The sequence below is a fragment of the Callithrix jacchus genome, chromosome X (genome assembly GCF_049354715.1).
Source record: "Callithrix jacchus isolate 240 chromosome X, calJac240_pri, whole genome shotgun sequence".
NCBI classification, from domain to species: Eukaryota; Metazoa; Chordata; class Mammalia; order Primates; family Cebidae; genus Callithrix; species Callithrix jacchus.
The window spans coordinates 109,774,709-109,791,495 of NC_133524.1; the positions used below are offsets into that span (position 1 = coordinate 109,774,709).

The 16,787-nt window shown below is 39.3% G+C and overlaps 1 pseudogene; it reads right to left on the reverse strand.

The window, feature by feature from the left end:
- Positions 1 to 2,313: 2,313 nt before the first annotated feature.
- The window catches only part of LOC100400751 (nucleoside diphosphate kinase homolog 7-like), a 33,168-nt pseudogene continuing 18,694 nt past the window's right edge, over positions 2,314 to 16,787 (reverse strand).

A 16,787-nucleotide genomic window follows, 5' to 3' on the forward strand; every position in this document is an offset into this window, starting at 1 on the left:
CTGGAAAAATCTTTCAGATTACTGCTGTTTTCCCTGCTACAAGTGAAGATGCTTCAAACCTATTTCAGAAATCTTCTAAACTTGCCGCTCTCTAGACTCTTGAAAAACTAGCTTATAGACTACTCTAGACATTAATCTTTGTTTTTCTTCTCTTTCCATAGAAATGCCTCTTAATAAAGATCTGTCTCCTGCTCATATATATAGGTTGAGCTTTCTCAGTCCAGTTGCAATGTCATCTCCTGAAATGAAACACAAGTGTTTAAATGAACTAATCTATTCCCAGGATTAAGAAACTGATTCAAAATGATATGAAACAGTTACTAAAATTTGTTCCTTTTCACTTGTTCTTCCCTTTGCCAATTTCTTATCTCATAACCTCTAACCCAAAATATTCTATAGCTACCAGTTCTACTTTAATATGTAATACTTTCTGAAAATAAAGATTCAAATGGGGAAATAAAGGAGACAAATAATATTTCACCCCAAACACACTTCTTTCGCATATTTTAGGATGACTAATGAAAGGGGCTGCAAATACAAGAATAGCTGTAAACCTGCATTTTGTGGAGGAGATTTGCATCTGTAGAGGAAATCTGCATTAGTAAAGTAAACAACAGATGCAAACATCTTTTCTCTGAACACCCACCTACTCGCCACCTTGGATTTAGAAAAGGTTATCTAACAGGAAAAGGAGTAAAGGTCTGTCAGAGAAACCTGTACCACAGGCTACCATCTTTTCTTTTTGAGAGATGCTGTGAACACAGGGAGAAGAAAGGATTTGGAGGAAAAGCTAGAAGATACTGAGTTCAGTATCCTTGTGGTACAGCCATGTAGATGTGTTTGATAGCCAATGGATATAAGTTCTGGAGATCAGGTGAAATTTTGATGCTGACAGTAAATATATTGGAATCATCCACTTATTGTGATAAGTGGTGCCACGATGGTGTATGAAACTACCCCAGAAAAGTGGGTAGTGTAAGAGAAGAAAATTTGTCTCCAGACATGGCATATGGGAAAACTAACATGTAACATGTATACGAGGGAGAAAAAAATCCCACAGAGGAAATAAATAAAAAGTGAAACACTCAGAAGAGCAGGAAGTTTGGCTCCAAATAAGTCAAGAGAGAAGAGTATTTCAAGGAGGAAGTAGAGTTATCAGTGTCAAATATTATAGAGAAAAATGTCTATAAGATTTAGCAATAAAGAAACCACTGGTAACCTTGGCAAAAGCAGTTTCAGTTGAATTAAAGTGATAAAATATTCCAAATTAAAATGATTGAAAAAATAATGGAAGATGAAAAATAGATGTATAAAGTGCACTACAGTTTTTAGAAACTAGCATTCCAAGGGAAAAAAATGGACAGAGTAATAGAATTGAGATAGAATTTTTATTGTTTTAATGGGAACAGCTTGAAAATGTATATATGCTATTAATGAAAGAAAGCAGAATAGAAAGTGAGAATTGGAACTTAGTGAATATCAAAATCTATCAAATGAATCAAATGAGTAGGTATCTGAAGGAGTGGAAAGAACTGGAATCCAAAATAGAGGTGGATGGATTCACCCTTGGGAGGCCCAAGCAGCTCCAATATACCTGGCAGCAGACTTTTCAGTGGAAACCTTACAGGCTAGGAGAGGGTCACCTGATATATTTAAAGTACTAAAGGAAAAATAAATAAATAATTTTTCACCCTAGAATAGAATATCTGGTGAAAAAATCCTTCAGACATGAAAAAGAAATAAAGGCATTCCAAGACAAAACCAAAAAAAAAAAAAAAAAGTGGAGGGATTTCACCAACACCAGAAATCCCTCCACTTTTTTTTTTTTAGTATTGCTCATTAATGTCCTATAAGAAATACTAAAGAGAAGAATTCAATCAGAAAGAAAAGGACATTAATGAGCAATAAATAATTATCTGAAAGTACAAAATCAATTAGTAAGTACAAAGAAATACATAGTATTATAACACTGTAAGTGTGGTGTTATCATAAGTAGAAAGACTAAATAATGTACAATAATGACGACTTTTCAAGACATAGTACAGTAAGATATAAATAGAAATAATAGAAAATTTTAAAGCTGAGTAACAAAGTTAAGTTTTTATTCATTTTCTTTTTGCTTGTTTATTTTGTGCACTATGTTCCTTTTCCTGTTTTTACTTACTACCATTCACCCATTTGTCGAAGACAGAAATCTGTCTAATTATTCTCTTTTAAGCACACCTCCTATCCAGTTAGTCATTGTTCTTGTCGATTGTGCATTGCTATAAAAGAATACGTGTGGTTGTTATGATTTCTGTTTTTTGTTTGTTTGAAAATAAATCTTTATTTTAAACTTTATAAAAAGCAATGCAGTACCCCATAGACTGGTGTTAAATGTTGTCTACGGTGCAAAATCCATGTTCTAACATATGTAATAATTTCCAGGAGTACAGTGCTTTTGTCGATCTTGTATTCAGTCAGGTTAAAACAATGGACAAAAGAATGAACACATTCCTCATGTGTGTGATTCACTCTTGTCTAAATGTCCCAACCTGTGACTTTTTTACTTTCCCCACCACTAGTTATCCAAAATCTTGAAGAAGTATTGAACCTCTAAAAGGCCATCCTCTGGCAGATCAGTACAGTGAACAGCATTCTGGATCTTAGTTTTACCGAAGATTGCTCTGAGAGTTCCGGGGCATAAATGCCAGGCAATTTCATGATATTCAGTCACTACTCCTTTATAAACTTCACAGAAGTCTTCAACATTAACCCGATCCATATTGAACATCTGCATAGCTGAGACTTCCAAACCTGCATCTCAGATAGCTATCAGGATCTTTCCCAAAAGTCCTTCACTGACAGCATGGGGTTTAACAATGCAACAAGTACAATTGGTAAATTTAGCAGTGTTTGCCGGCCCACAACCTCCACTTGAACGAAAAAAAACAACTCCATTTCTCTGGCAGAAGCAAAAGAATCTGGGCCATACGCTGCATTTCTTATGTCATCTGTTCCAAAGACGGCTCTAATGCTTCCAGAAGCATCTGTGCATGCCACCCCAGAGTTTGCAGGTCCCAGTAGTCTTTTCCATTCACATATAGCATCATCTCTTAAAATTTCCATGGAAATAATAGAACCAGTTGTAATAAACTGGATCAGCTCATTGTAAAAGGGCCTTGATTGATGATCTACGTGAAAATCCAATGCTTCTTTCCTTGAAAGCATCATCATTTTGAGTTTCGTTATAGTAAATCCAGCTCTGTTTATTAGTTCAATTATCTGTCCAGCGTTTGATATTGCATCTGGTTTAATCAGGGCTAGCAGTTTTTCTTTCCTACTTCCCAGCTGGCGAGCTGTATATTGATCTCCATGGTCAATTAATACCAATTGTTGAGAAAAGACATTCACTTTGTTGCCTATAAATAAATCTTCCGGCTGGGTGCGGTGGCTCACGCCTCTAATAACAGCACTTTGGGAGGCCGAGGTGGGTGGATCACGAGGTCAAGAGATTGAGACCATCCGGGTCAACAAGGTGAAACCCTATCTCTACTAAAAATGCAAAAATTAGCTAGGCATGGTGGTGCGCACCTGTAGTTCCAGATACTTGGGAGGCTGAGGCAGGAGAATTGCTTGAACCCAGAAGGCGGAGGTTGTGGTGGGCTGAGATCATGCCATCACACTCCAGTCTGGGTAACAGCAAAACTCCATCTCAAAAAATAAAAAAACAAAAATCTTCCAAGTGCAGGTTATCATATTTGGCCCACTTTAAAAGGTGCAACGATTCTTTACATCATGTATTTCAACAGACCCATCCCCTGGGTAAAATAAAAGCTCATAACATTGAAGAAGAAGCATTTGGACGACACCACTCTGCAATGAAAACGAATCTTTCACTATGATTCACTGTCTCAGGATATCAGCACTAGAAAAACCGTTATCATAGAGACAGGAAGACACCACCACCCATGATTTCTGTTCTTTTGCATTTGCTGAGAAGTGATTTACTTCCAATTATCTGGTCAATTCTGGAGTAAGTGCGATGTGGTGCTGAGAAGAAAGTAGATTCTGTGGATTTGGGGTGGAGAGTTCTCTAGTTGTCTATTAGATTCACTTTGTCCAGATTAGAACTCGGGATTAAGAAACTCACTCAAAACTGAACAACCACATGGAAACTGAACAAACTGCTCCTGATTGACAACTGGATAAATAATGAAATGAAGATAGAAATAAAGATGTTCTTCGGAACCAATGAGAACGAAGACACAACATACAAGAATCTCTGGGACACATTTAAAGCAGTTTCTAGAGGGAAATTTATAGCACTAAATGCCCATATGAGAAGCGAGGAAAGATTGATAATGAACACCCTATCATCATAATTAAAATAACTAGAGGAGCAAGAGCTAACAAATTCAAAACCTAGCAGAAGACAAGAAATAACTAAGATCAGAGCAGAACTGAAGGAGATAGAGACACAAAAAAATACTTCAAAAAATTAATAAATTCAGGAGCTGGGTTTTTGAAAAGATCAACAAAATAGACAGACCACTAGCCAGACTAATAAAAAAGAAAAGAGAGAAGAATCGAATAGATGCAACAAAAAACAATAAAGGGGATATCACCACTGATTCCACAGAAATACAAACTACCATCAGAGTTTATTACAAACACCTCTATGAACATAAACCAGTAAATCTGGAAGAAATGGATAAATTCCTGGACACTTCCACCCTCCTAAGACTAAAGCAGGAAGAAGTTGAAACTCTGAATAGACCAATAACAAGTTCTGAAGTTGAGGCAGAAATTAATAGCCTACCAACCAAAAAAAGTCCAGGTCCAGATGGGTTCACAGCCGAATTCTAACAGGCATACACAGGAGCTGGTACCATTTCTTCTGAAACTATTCCAAACAATACAAAAAAGGGAAGCCTCTCTAACTCATTTTATGAGACCAACATCATCCTGATACCAAAACCTGACAGAGACACAAATAAAAAAGAAAACTTCAGGCCAATATCCACGATGAACATAGATGCAAAACTCTTCAATAAAATACTGGCAATCCAAAAGCAACAGAACATCAAAAAGCTTATTCATCAAGATCAAGTTGGTTTCATCCTGGGGTTAAAGGCTGGTTCAACATATGCAAATCTATAACTGTAATCCGTCACATAAACAGAACCAAAGACAAAAACCACATGATTATCTCAATAGATGCAGAGAAGGCCTTTGACAAAATTCAACAGCCCTTTATGCTAAAAACTCTCAATAAACTAGGTATCGATGGAATGTATCTCAAAATAATAAAAGCTATCTATGACAAACCCACAGCCAATATCATACTGAATGGGGAAAAACTGGAAGCACTCACTTTGAAAACTGGCACTAGACAAGGGTGCCCTCTCTCATCACTCCTGCTCAACATAGTATTGGAAGTTCTAGCTAAAGCAATCAGGCAAGAAAAAGAAATAAAGGGAGCTGAATTAGGAAAGGAGGAAGTCAACTAGTCTATTTGCAGGTGACAGGATTGTATATTTAGAAGAGCCCATCATCTCAGCCCAAAATCACCTTAAACTGATAAGCAACTTCAGCAAAATCTCAAGATACAAAATCAATGTGCAAATATCACAACCATTCCTATATGCCAATAACAGAAAAACAGAGAGCCAAATCATGAGCAAACTCCCATTTGCAATTGCTACAAAGATAATAAAATACCTAGGAATACAACTAACAAGGGATGTGAAGGACCTCTTCAAGAACTATTTCCTTGAGCAAACCACTGCTCAAGGAAATAACAGATGACACAAACAGATGGAAAAACATTCCATGCTCATAGCTAGGAAGAATCAATATCGTGAAAATGGCCATACTAACCCACGTAATTTATAGAGTCAATGCTATCCTCATCAAGCTACCATTGACCTTCTTCACAGAACTGGAAAAAAAAAACACCTTAAAGTTCATATGGAAACAAAAAAGAGCACTCATAGCCAAGACAATCCTAAGCAAAAAAAAAAAAACACAGCTAGAGGCATCACGTTACCTGACTTCAGACTATACTACAAGGCTACAGTAATCAAAACAGCATGGTACTGGTACCAAAACAAAGATATAGACCAATGGAACAGAAAAGAGGCCTCAGAAGTAATGCCACATATCCACAACCATCTGATCTTTGACAAACCTGACAGAAACAAGCAATGCAGAAAGGATTCCCTATTTAATAAATGGTGTTGGGAAAACTGGCTAGCCATGTGCAGAAAGCTGAAACTGGACTCCTTCCTCACACCTTATACAAAAATTAACTCCAGATGGATTGAAGATTTAAACACAAGACCTAACACCATAAAACCCTAGAAGAAAGCCTAGGCAATACCATTCGGGACATAGGCATAGGCAAGGACTTCATGACTAAAACACCAAAAGGAATGACAACAAATGCCAACACAGACAAATGGGATCTAATTGAACTTAAGAGATTCTGCACAGCAAAAGAAACATCGTTAGAGTGAACTGGCCACTAACAGAATGGAATAAAATTTTTGCAATCTATACATCTGACAAAGGCCTAATAGCCAGAATCTACAAGGAACTTAAACAAATGTATAAGAAAAAAAAAACAAATCCATCAAAAAGTGGGTGAAGAATATGAACAGACACTTTACAAAAGAAGACATACATGAGGCCAACAAACATGAAAAAATGCTAATCATCACTGGTCATTGGAGAAATGCAAATCAAATTCACATTGAGATACCATCTCACGCCAGTTAGAACAGTGATCATTAAAAAATGTGGAGACAACAGATGCTGGAGAGGATGTGTAGAACTAGGAACACTTTTACACTGTTGATGGGAGTATAAATTAGTTCAACCATTGTGGAAGACAGTGTGTCTATTCCTCAAGGATCTAGAAATAGAAATAGCATTTGACCCCACAATACCATGACTGGGTATATACCCAAAGGATTATAAATTGTTCTATTATAAAGACAAATGCACATGTATGTTCATTGCAGCACTGTTCACAATAGCAAATACTTGGAAACAACCTAAGTGCCCATCAGTGATAGACTGGATAAAGAAAATGTGGCACATATACAGCATGGAATACTATACAGCCATAAAAAAGGACTAGTTCATGTCCTCTGCAAGGACATAGATGAAGCTGGAAACCATCATTCTCAGTAAACTGACACAAAAACAGAAAACCAAGCACTGCATGTTCTCACTCATAAGTGGATATTAAACAATGAGAACACAAGGACACAGGGAGGAGAACATCACACACTGGGGCCTGCTGGGGGATTCAGGGGCTAGGGGAGGGATAGCAGCGGGTGGAGGTATTGGGAAGGGGTAACATTAGGAGAAACACCTAATGTAGGTGATGGAGGGGGATGAAGGCAGTAAACCACCATGACATGTGTATACCTATGTAACAATCCTGCATAATCTGCACATGTACCCCAGAACTTAAAGTATAATTTAACAAAAAGAATACCTGAGGCTGGAGAGTTTATAGAGAATAGCGTTTTATGTGGCTCACAGTTCTGCAAGCTGTACAAGCATGGTGCCAGCATGTGTTTCTGGTGAGGGCTTCAGGAAGTTTCTACTCACAACAGAAGGAAAATGGGAGTGAACAAGTAGAGATCACATGGCAAGAAGTGAGAGAGGGGAGGGAGGTGTCATGTCAGGCTCTTTTCAACAACCAGCTCTGGGAGGGAGAGGTGGCTCTCAGATTCCTCAAGGATTTGGAAGAAAAGTTGGAATGAATAGAGTGACAACTCCCTCATTACTATGAGGACAGTACTAAGACCTTCATCAGGGATCCGTCCCCATGACCCAAACACCTTCCTTTAGGTCCCTCCCCTCCTCCACTATTATGGATATAATTTTATCATGAGACTTGGAGGGGGAAAATATCTAAACTATAACAGTCACCAAGTCCTGTTTCTTCTCCTAACTTAATATAATTCCTTCTTCTTTACCTACGGCTACTATCTTGGTTCAGTCCTGCATCATTCCTAGATTATGATTACATTATTCACTAAATGTTTACTGAGTGCATACCAAGTGCCAGGCACTGTTCTAAGTGCTGGTGATACAATAATGAGCAAAACATAGCAATCCCTATTCTCATGAAACTTGCTTTCTACTTGCAGGTCAATAAACAAATGAATAAATAATATAATTAATTTCAAACAATGACAAGTGTTATTTCTTTTTTTTTTTTTTTTTTTTTTTTAATTTTTTATTGGATTATAGGTTTTGGGGTACATGAGCAGAGCATGCAAGACAGTTGCCTAGGTACACACATGGCAGTGTGCTTTGCTTTTCTTCTCCCCTTCACCCACATTTGGCATTTCTCCCCAGGCTATCCCTCCCCACCTCCCCCTCCCACTGGCCCTCCCCTTTTCCCCCCAATAGACCCCAGTGTTTAGTACTCCCCTTTCTGTGTCCATGTGTTCTCATTTTTCATCACCCACCTATGAGTGAGAATATGTGGTGTTTCATTTTCTGTTCTTGTGTCAGTTTGCTGAGGATGATGTTTTCCAGATTCATCCATGTCCCTACAAATGACACAAACTCATCATTTCTGATTGCTGCATAATATTCCATGGTGTATATGTGCCACATTTTTCCAATCCAGTCTATTATCAATGGGCATTTGGGTTGATTCCAGGTCTTTGCTATTGTAAACAGTGCTGCAATGAACATTCGTGTACATGTGTCCTTATAGTAGAACGATTTATAGTCTTTTGGATATATACCCAGTAATGGGATTGCTGGGTCAAATGGAATTTCTATTTCTAAGGCCTTGAGGAATCGCCACGCTGTCTTCCACAATGGTTGAACTAATTTACACTCCCACCAACAGTGTAGAAGTGTTCCTTTTTCTCCACATCCTCTCCAGCATCTGTTGTCTCCAGATTTTTTAATGATCGCCATTCTAACTGGCGTGAGATGGTATCTCAATGTGGTTTTGATTTGCATCTCTCTGATGACCAGTGACGATGAGCATTTTTTCATATGATTGTTGGCCTCATATATGTCTTCTTTCGTAAAGTATCTGTTCATATCCTTTGCCCACTTTTGAATGGGCTTGTTTGTTTTTTTCCTGTAAATCTGCTTGAGTTGTTTGTAAATTCTGGATATCAGCCCTTTGTCAGATGGGTAGACTGCGAAAATTTTTTCCCATTCTGTTGGTTGCCGATCCACTCTAGTGACTGTTTCTTTTGCCGTGCAGAAGCTGTGGAGTTTCATTAGGTCCCATTTGTCTATTTTGGCTTTTGTTGCCAATGCTCTTGGTGTTTTGTTCATGAAATCCTTGCCTACTCCTATGTCCTGGATAGTTTTGCCTAGATTTCCTTCTAGGGTTTTTATGGTGCCAGGTCTTATGTTTAAGTCTTTAATCCATCTGGAGTTAATTTTAGTGTAAGGTGTCAGGAAGGGGTCCAGTTTCTGCTTTCTGCACATGGCTAGCCAGTTTTCCCAACACCATTTGTTAAACATGGAATCCTTGCCCCATTGCTTGTTTTTGTCAGGTTTATCAAAGATTGTATAGTTGTATGTATGTTGTGTTGCCTCCGGTGCCTCTGTTTTGTTCCATTGGTCTATATCTCTGTTTTGGTACCAGTACCATGCTGTTTTGATTACTGTAGCCTTGTAGTATAGTTTGAAATCCGGTAGTGTGATGCCCCCCGCTGTGTTCTTTTTGCTTAGAATTGACTTGGCTATGCGGGCTCTCTTTTGGTTCCATATGAAGTTCATGGTGGTTTTTTCCAGTTCTGTGAAGAAAGTCAATGGTAGCTTGATGGGGATAGCGTTGATTCTGTAAATTACTTTGGGCAGTATAGCCATTTTCACGATATTAATTCTTCCTAACCATGAACATGGAATGTTTCTCCATCTGTTTGTGTCCTCTCTGATTTCGTTGAGCAGTGGTTTGTAGTTCTCCTTGAAGAGGTCCCTTACGTTCCTTGTGAGTTGTATTCCAAGGTATTTTATTCTTTTTGTAGCAATTGCGAATGGCAGTTCGCTCTTGATTTGGCTTTCTTTAAGTCTGTTATTGGTGTAGACGAATGCTTGTGATTTTTGCACATTGATTTTATATCCTGAGACTTTGCTGAAGTTGTTTATCAGTTTCAGGAGTTTTTGGGCTGAGGCAATGGGGTCTTCTAGGTATACTATCATGTCGTCTGCAAATAGAGACAATTTGGCTTCCACCTTTCCTATTTGAATACCCTTTATTTCTTTTTCTTGCCTGATTGCTGTGGCTAGAACTTCCAGTACTATATTGAATAGGAGTGGTGAGAGAGGGCATCCTTGTCTAGTACCAGATTTCAAAGGGAATGCTTCCAGTTTTTGCCCATTCAGTATGATATTGGCTGTTGGTTTGTCATAAATAGCTTTTATTACTTTGAGATACGTTCCATCGATACCGAGTTTATTGAGGGTTTTTAGCATAAAGGGCTGTTGAATTTTGTCAAATGCCTTCTCTGCGTCAATTGAGATAATCATGTGGTTTTTGTTTTTGGTTCTGTTTATGTGGTGAATTACGTTGATAGACTTGCGTATGTTGAACCAGCCTTGCATCCCTGGGATGAATCCTACTTGATCATGATGAATAAGTTTTTTGATTTGCTGTTGCAATCGGCTTGCCAATATTTTATTGAAGATTTTTGCATCTATGTTCATCATGGATATTGGCCTGAAGTTTTCTTTTCTCGTTGGGTCTCTGCCGGGTTTTGGTATCAGGATGATGTTGGTCTCATAAAATGATTTGGGAAGGATTCCCTCTTTTTGGATTGTTTGAAATAGTTTTAGAAGGAATGGTACCAGCTCCTCCTTGTGTGTCTGGTAGAATTCGGCTGTGAACCCATCTGGACCTGGGCTTTTTTTGTGAGGTAGGCTCTTAATTGCTGCCTCAACTTCAGACCTTGTTATTGGTCTATTCATAGTTTCAGCTTCCTCCTGGTTTAGGCTTGGGAGGACACAGGAGTCCAGGAATTTATCCATTTCTTCCAGGTTTACTAGTTTATGTGCATAGAGTTGTTTGTAATATTCTCTGACGATGGTTTGAATTTCTGTGGAATCTGTGGTGATTTCCCCTTTATCATTTTTTATTGCATCTATTTGGTTGTTCTCTCTTTTATTTTTAATCAATCTGGCTAGTGGTCTGTCTATTTTGTTGATCTTTTCAAAAAACCAGCTCTTTGATTTGTTGATTTTTTGAAGGGTTTTTCGTGTCTCAATCTCCTTCAGCTCAGCTCTGATCTTAGTAATTTCTTGTCTTCTGCTGGGTTTTGAGTTTTTTTGATCTTGCTCCTCTAGCTCTTTCAATTTTGACGATAGGGTGTCAATTTTGGATCTCTCCATTCTCCTCATATGGGCACTTATTGCTATATACTTTCCTCTAGAGACTGCTTTAAATGTGTCCCAGAGGTTCTGGCACGTTGTGTCTTCATTCTCATTGGTTTCGAAGAACTTCTTTATTTCTGCCTTCATTTCATTGTTTACCCAGTCAACATTCAAGAGCCAGTTGTTCAGTTTCCATGAAGCTGTGCGGTTCTGGGTCGGTTTCTGAATTCTGAGTTCTAACTTGATTGCACTATGGTCTGAGAGGCTGTTTGTTATGATTTCAGTTGTTTTGCATTTGTTGAGCAGTGCTTTACTTCCAATTATGTGGTCAATTTTAGAGTAGGTGTGATGTGGTGCTGAGAAGAATGTGTATTCTGTGGATTTGGGGTGGAGAGTTCTGTAAATGTCCACCAGGTTTGCTTGCTCCAGGTCTGAGTTCAAGCCCTGGGTATCCTTGTTGATTTTCTGTCTGGTTGATCTGTCTAGTATTGACAGTGGAGTGTTAAAGTCTCCCACTATTATTGTGTGGGAGTCTAAGTCCTTCTGTAAGTCATTAAGAACTTGCCTTATGTATCTGGGTGCTCCTGTGTTGGGTCCATATATGTTTAGGATCGTTAGCTCTTCTTGTTGTATCGATCCTTTTACCATTATGTAATGGCCTTCTTTGTCTCTTTTGATCTTTGTTGCTTTAAAGTCTATTTTATCAGAGATGAGAATTGCAACTCCTGCTTTTTTTTGCTTTCCATTAGCTTGGTAAATCTTCCTCCATCCCTTTATTTTGAGCCTTTGTGTATCCTTGTATGTGAGATGGGTTTCCTGGATACAGCACACTGATGGGTTTTGGATTTTTATCCAATTTGCCAGTCTGTGTCTTTTGATTGGTGCATTTAGTCCATTTACATTTAGGGTTAATATTGTTATGTGTGAATTTGATACTGCCATTTTGATTCTAAGTGGCTGTTTTGCCTGTTAGTTGTTGTAGATTCTTCATTATGTTGAAGCTCTTTAGCATTCAGTGTGATTTTGGAATGGCTGGTACTGATTGATCCTTTCTATGTGTAGTGCCTCTTTTAGGAGCTCTTGTAAAGCAGGCCTGGTGGTGACAAAATCTCTGAGTACTTGCTTGTTCGCAAAGGATTTTATTCTTCCTTCACTTCTGAAGCTCAGTTTGGCTGGATATGAAATTCTGGGTTGAAAGTTCTTTTCTTTCAGAATGTTGAATATTGGCCCCCACTCTCTTCTGGCTTGTAGTGTTTCTGCCGAGAGATCTGCTGTGAGTCTGATGGGCTTCCCTTTGTGGGTGACCCGACCTTTCTCTCTGGCTGCCCTTAGTATTCTCTCCTTTATTTCAACCCTGTTGAATCTGACGATTATGTGCCTTGGGGTTGCTCTTCTTGCGGAATATCTTTGTGGTGTTCTCTGTATTTCCTGCAATTGAGTGTTGGCTTGTCTTGCTAGGTGGGGGAAACTTTCCTGGATGATGTCCTGAAGAGTATTTTCCAGCTGGGATTCATTCTCTTCGTCCCCTTCTGGTACACCTATCAAACGTAGGTTAGGTCTTTTCACATAGTCCCACATTTCTTGGAGACTTTGTTCATTCCTTTTTGCGCTTTTTTCTCTGATCTTGGTTTCTCGTTTTATTTCATTGAGTTGGTCTTCGACTTCAGATATTCTTTCTTCTGCTTGGTCAATTCGGCTATTGAAACTTGTGTTTGCTTCGCGAAGTTCTCGTATTGTGTTTTTCAGCTCCTTTAATTCATTCATATTCCTCTCTAAGGTATCCATTCTTGTTATCATTTCCTCGAATCTTTTTTCAAATCTTTTTTCAAGGTTCTTAGTTTCTTTGCATTGATTTAATACATGATCTTTTAGCTCACAAAAGTTTCTCATTATCCATCTTCTGAAGTCTAATTCCGTCATTTCGTCACAGTCATTCTCCGTCCAGCTTTGTTCCCTTGCTGGTGAGGAGTTTTGGTCCTTTCTAGGAGGCGAGGTGTTCTGGTTTCGGGTGTTTTCCTCCTTTTTGCGCTGGTTTCTTCCCATCTTTGTGGATTTGTCCGCTGGTCGTCTGCGTAGTTGCTGACTTTTCGTTTGGGTCTCTGAGTGGACACCCAGAATGTTGATGATGAAGTATTTCTGTTGCTTGGTTTTCCTTCTACCAGTCTAGCCCCTTCGCTGTACGACTGTTGAGGTCCGCTCCAGACCCTGCTTGTCTGGGTTGCACCTCTAGTAGCCGTGGCACAGCGAGGGATGCTACCAGTTTCTTTTTCTGCTCTCTTTGTCCCAGGATGATGCCTGCCTAATGACAGTCTTTTGGATATAGAGGGGTCAGGGAGCTGCTTGAGGAGACAGTTTGTACTTTATAGGGGTTTAATTGCTGAGCTGTGCACTCTGTTGTTCATTCAGGACTGTTAGGCTGCTATGTTTGATTCTGCTGCAACACAGCTCATTAAACAACCCTTTTTTTTTTCTCAAATGCTCTGTGTTGAGGGGTTTGGGCTTTATTTTTGGATGTCCGATCAGGTGTCCTGCCCAGCTCAAAGGCAGACTAGCCACTGTTTGGCTGCCGAGGCTCCGCCCTGCTGTTGTGTGATTCGCGCTGTTCCTGCCGGCTCTGCTGTGGTCTCCGCCACGCCCTGCGGCGGAGTCTCTTCGTTGTAGCGTGTTGCCTCAGCAACGGCAGGCTGCGTCAGCAGTGGGCATGTATCTCAGTAGGGACGGGTTGCCTCGGCAACGGCTGGCTGCGTCAGCAGTGGGCGTGTATCTCAGTTGGGGTGGGTTGCCTCGGCAACGGCTGGCTGCGTCAGCAGTGGGCATGTATCTCAGTTGGGGCAGGTTGCCTCCGTAGTGGTGGACGCCCCTCCCCCACAGAGCGTCTCGGACCGTCTGCCCGGGATAGTTTGAAATCGCGGTTTTGTTCGTCCCACTGGGTATCCCAAGCGATCTGTCCCTGCAATCCCCTGAGCTGGGCTACTGTGCAAGTCTCGTTCAGTCTCAAGTCCAGCCCTCTCAAGTCTCGGGTTGCCGGTTCAACAAGGCACCCGGACAAGCGCGCCCTGTGGGGATTGCTGGGTAGGGCCGGCCGCCGCCGCCCCGGCTGCCGGCTTCGCCAGGCAGACCTACTGCCTGGCGTCCCGTGTCTTTTTATACTTGGGAGTTTCCCCGTTCTGTGGGCAACAAAGATCAGTCTGGAAATGCAGCACTGACTCACCGTTTGCGAATTCAACGCGGGCTCCAATCCTGGGTTGTTCTCACAGCGCCATCTTGAGTCCCCTCCGACAAGTGTTATTTCAAAAAAAAAAAAGTAAGATAAGAGAGCCAGTGTCAAGTGTGCATGTGTGTTGTGTGTTTTTAAACAGGGAAACCAGGAATGGCCTTTATGAAGAAATGTTATTTGAATAGACATCTGAATAATGAGGGGGGGGTCAGCCAAATAAATGGAGGAAGAACATTCTAGAAAGAAATAGCCAATATGTCTTAGAGAGAAAAATTAGCTTAATGATTTAATAAATAGCAAAAAGGTCACCATGACAAAAGCTTAATTGTGAAGAATGGAAGGAGATGAGATAAGAAAGGAGATCAGATCATGTAGGTCCTTTAAGGTTATGCTATTTAGATTGGTTTTCTAGTAAAGATTTAATGGAAATACAAATAAAGGAAGGATTCCCATTTACATTTTAGCTTCTGTGTAGAAAATAGACCATAAATGAGCAAGTATAAACATGAGAGCAAGTAAAAAATTAATAAAATCTGTGAGAGATTAAAATGATAGCTACTGAAATGGTAAAAAGTGGTTAGTTAGATATCATATATATCTCAGAGTTAGAGCTAACAGGACTTGTTAATGGAAGAGGTAAGAAAAAGTGAGGAATCAAGGATGTTTCTTAAAAGCTGACCTTTCTTTTTCTGGTTTTGGCCTCCTTTAAATTCATTCTCTAAAATAGTACCACTATGGTTTTTCTAAAAGAATATTCTGATAATGACACTTTTTATCACAGTCGTTATTAATGAGGGTTAATTTTGCCCTTCAGGACAGGTTTGGCAATGTCTGGAGACATCTTTGTTTGTTACAACTTGTGGGGAGAGGGCTTTTGACTGGCATCTAGTGGGTAGAAGCTAGGAATGCTTCTAAACATTCTACAAAGCAGAGAGCAGCTCCCCACAACAAGAAATTATTTGGCCTCAAATGTCAATGGTAACAAAGATGAAAAATCCATCTCTACTTACTTTAAATGTCACCTTCTCTGGGAAACCTTTTCCAGTTTAACAATATAGCAATAATAGTTAACATTAGCTAAGACTTGTTATGCCTCTAGTATTAAGAGGCATGCATGCATTTGTGAATTAGGAATTATCCTCATTTCACAGATAAGAAAACTGAGGCTAAAGGGATGGAAAATTTGCCTAAAAATAAAATGTTAGAGAGAAATAACAAAGCTGAGATTTGAGCCCAGACAAATTTGACTAAAGGTTTCTTAATAAAAATATTGCCCCTCCACCCTGAAGGTTGAAATAGAGGTGCTCCTTCATGGTAAATGGTTTGATTTTAGAGCCAATTACATTGTCTTTTAACTGTTTATCTGGCTGTCCCTGCACTAAACAGTGAGCTCCTTGAAGGCAGGCAATGTGCCCTTTGTCTATGTATTCATAGCATATAGAATGGCACACTATAAACCCTCAGTAAATGTTTACTGAATGAATACTTACATTGTAGAGATGTGTGTACAGATTATTATTTCTCCAGAGTAGCCATTTGAACTTCATTAAATTCACAAATATATTTCACGTTTTAAAGATGGGATTAGTTTCTAAGGGAGATGGCAACGGGCAAAATTTACATTTGTAGTCATATTTTGAGATTTTGTTGGTGGTAGTGTGGTAGGAGTTGAGGAAGAGACGAGCAATTGCTATTCATTTTATCAGCTTTAAAGTGTGGTTTCAGAATGCTGATAGCTTCTTTTTGTTACAGAAATTTAGGGCACTGTATATCTTAATTCTCTGAGAAAGATCTGAGTTTCTGTGTCTGGCCCAACACTCACTTAATAAGAAAATATATGAAGGAGCAAATAAGATTAATTCAGTTCATGTTTTCAGAAGAATGCTGGTGACCTTGCAAAGTTAGACACAGATTTAGAAAACAAACAGAACAAATAGATACAGTTGGTAGAAAACTACCATACTAACTACAAATACACAAAAATAACAATTTTCTGGATTTACTTTAATACTAGAATTGTTGAATATCACGTGGCTGTGCTGATATAATAGGTCCATTTTGCTAATCATTGCCTAACCTTGCCCTGGCATGTCCAAGAGATTCTTGATTTTAAGAAAAAGGAAAAATAAAAGGCATAAGGCTATTTTAACTCTCTTCCTGGACCACTCTCTGGATCCAGAGCCTGGTACAGGTTTTAGCCTGGCTTGGCTACCTACCCAAT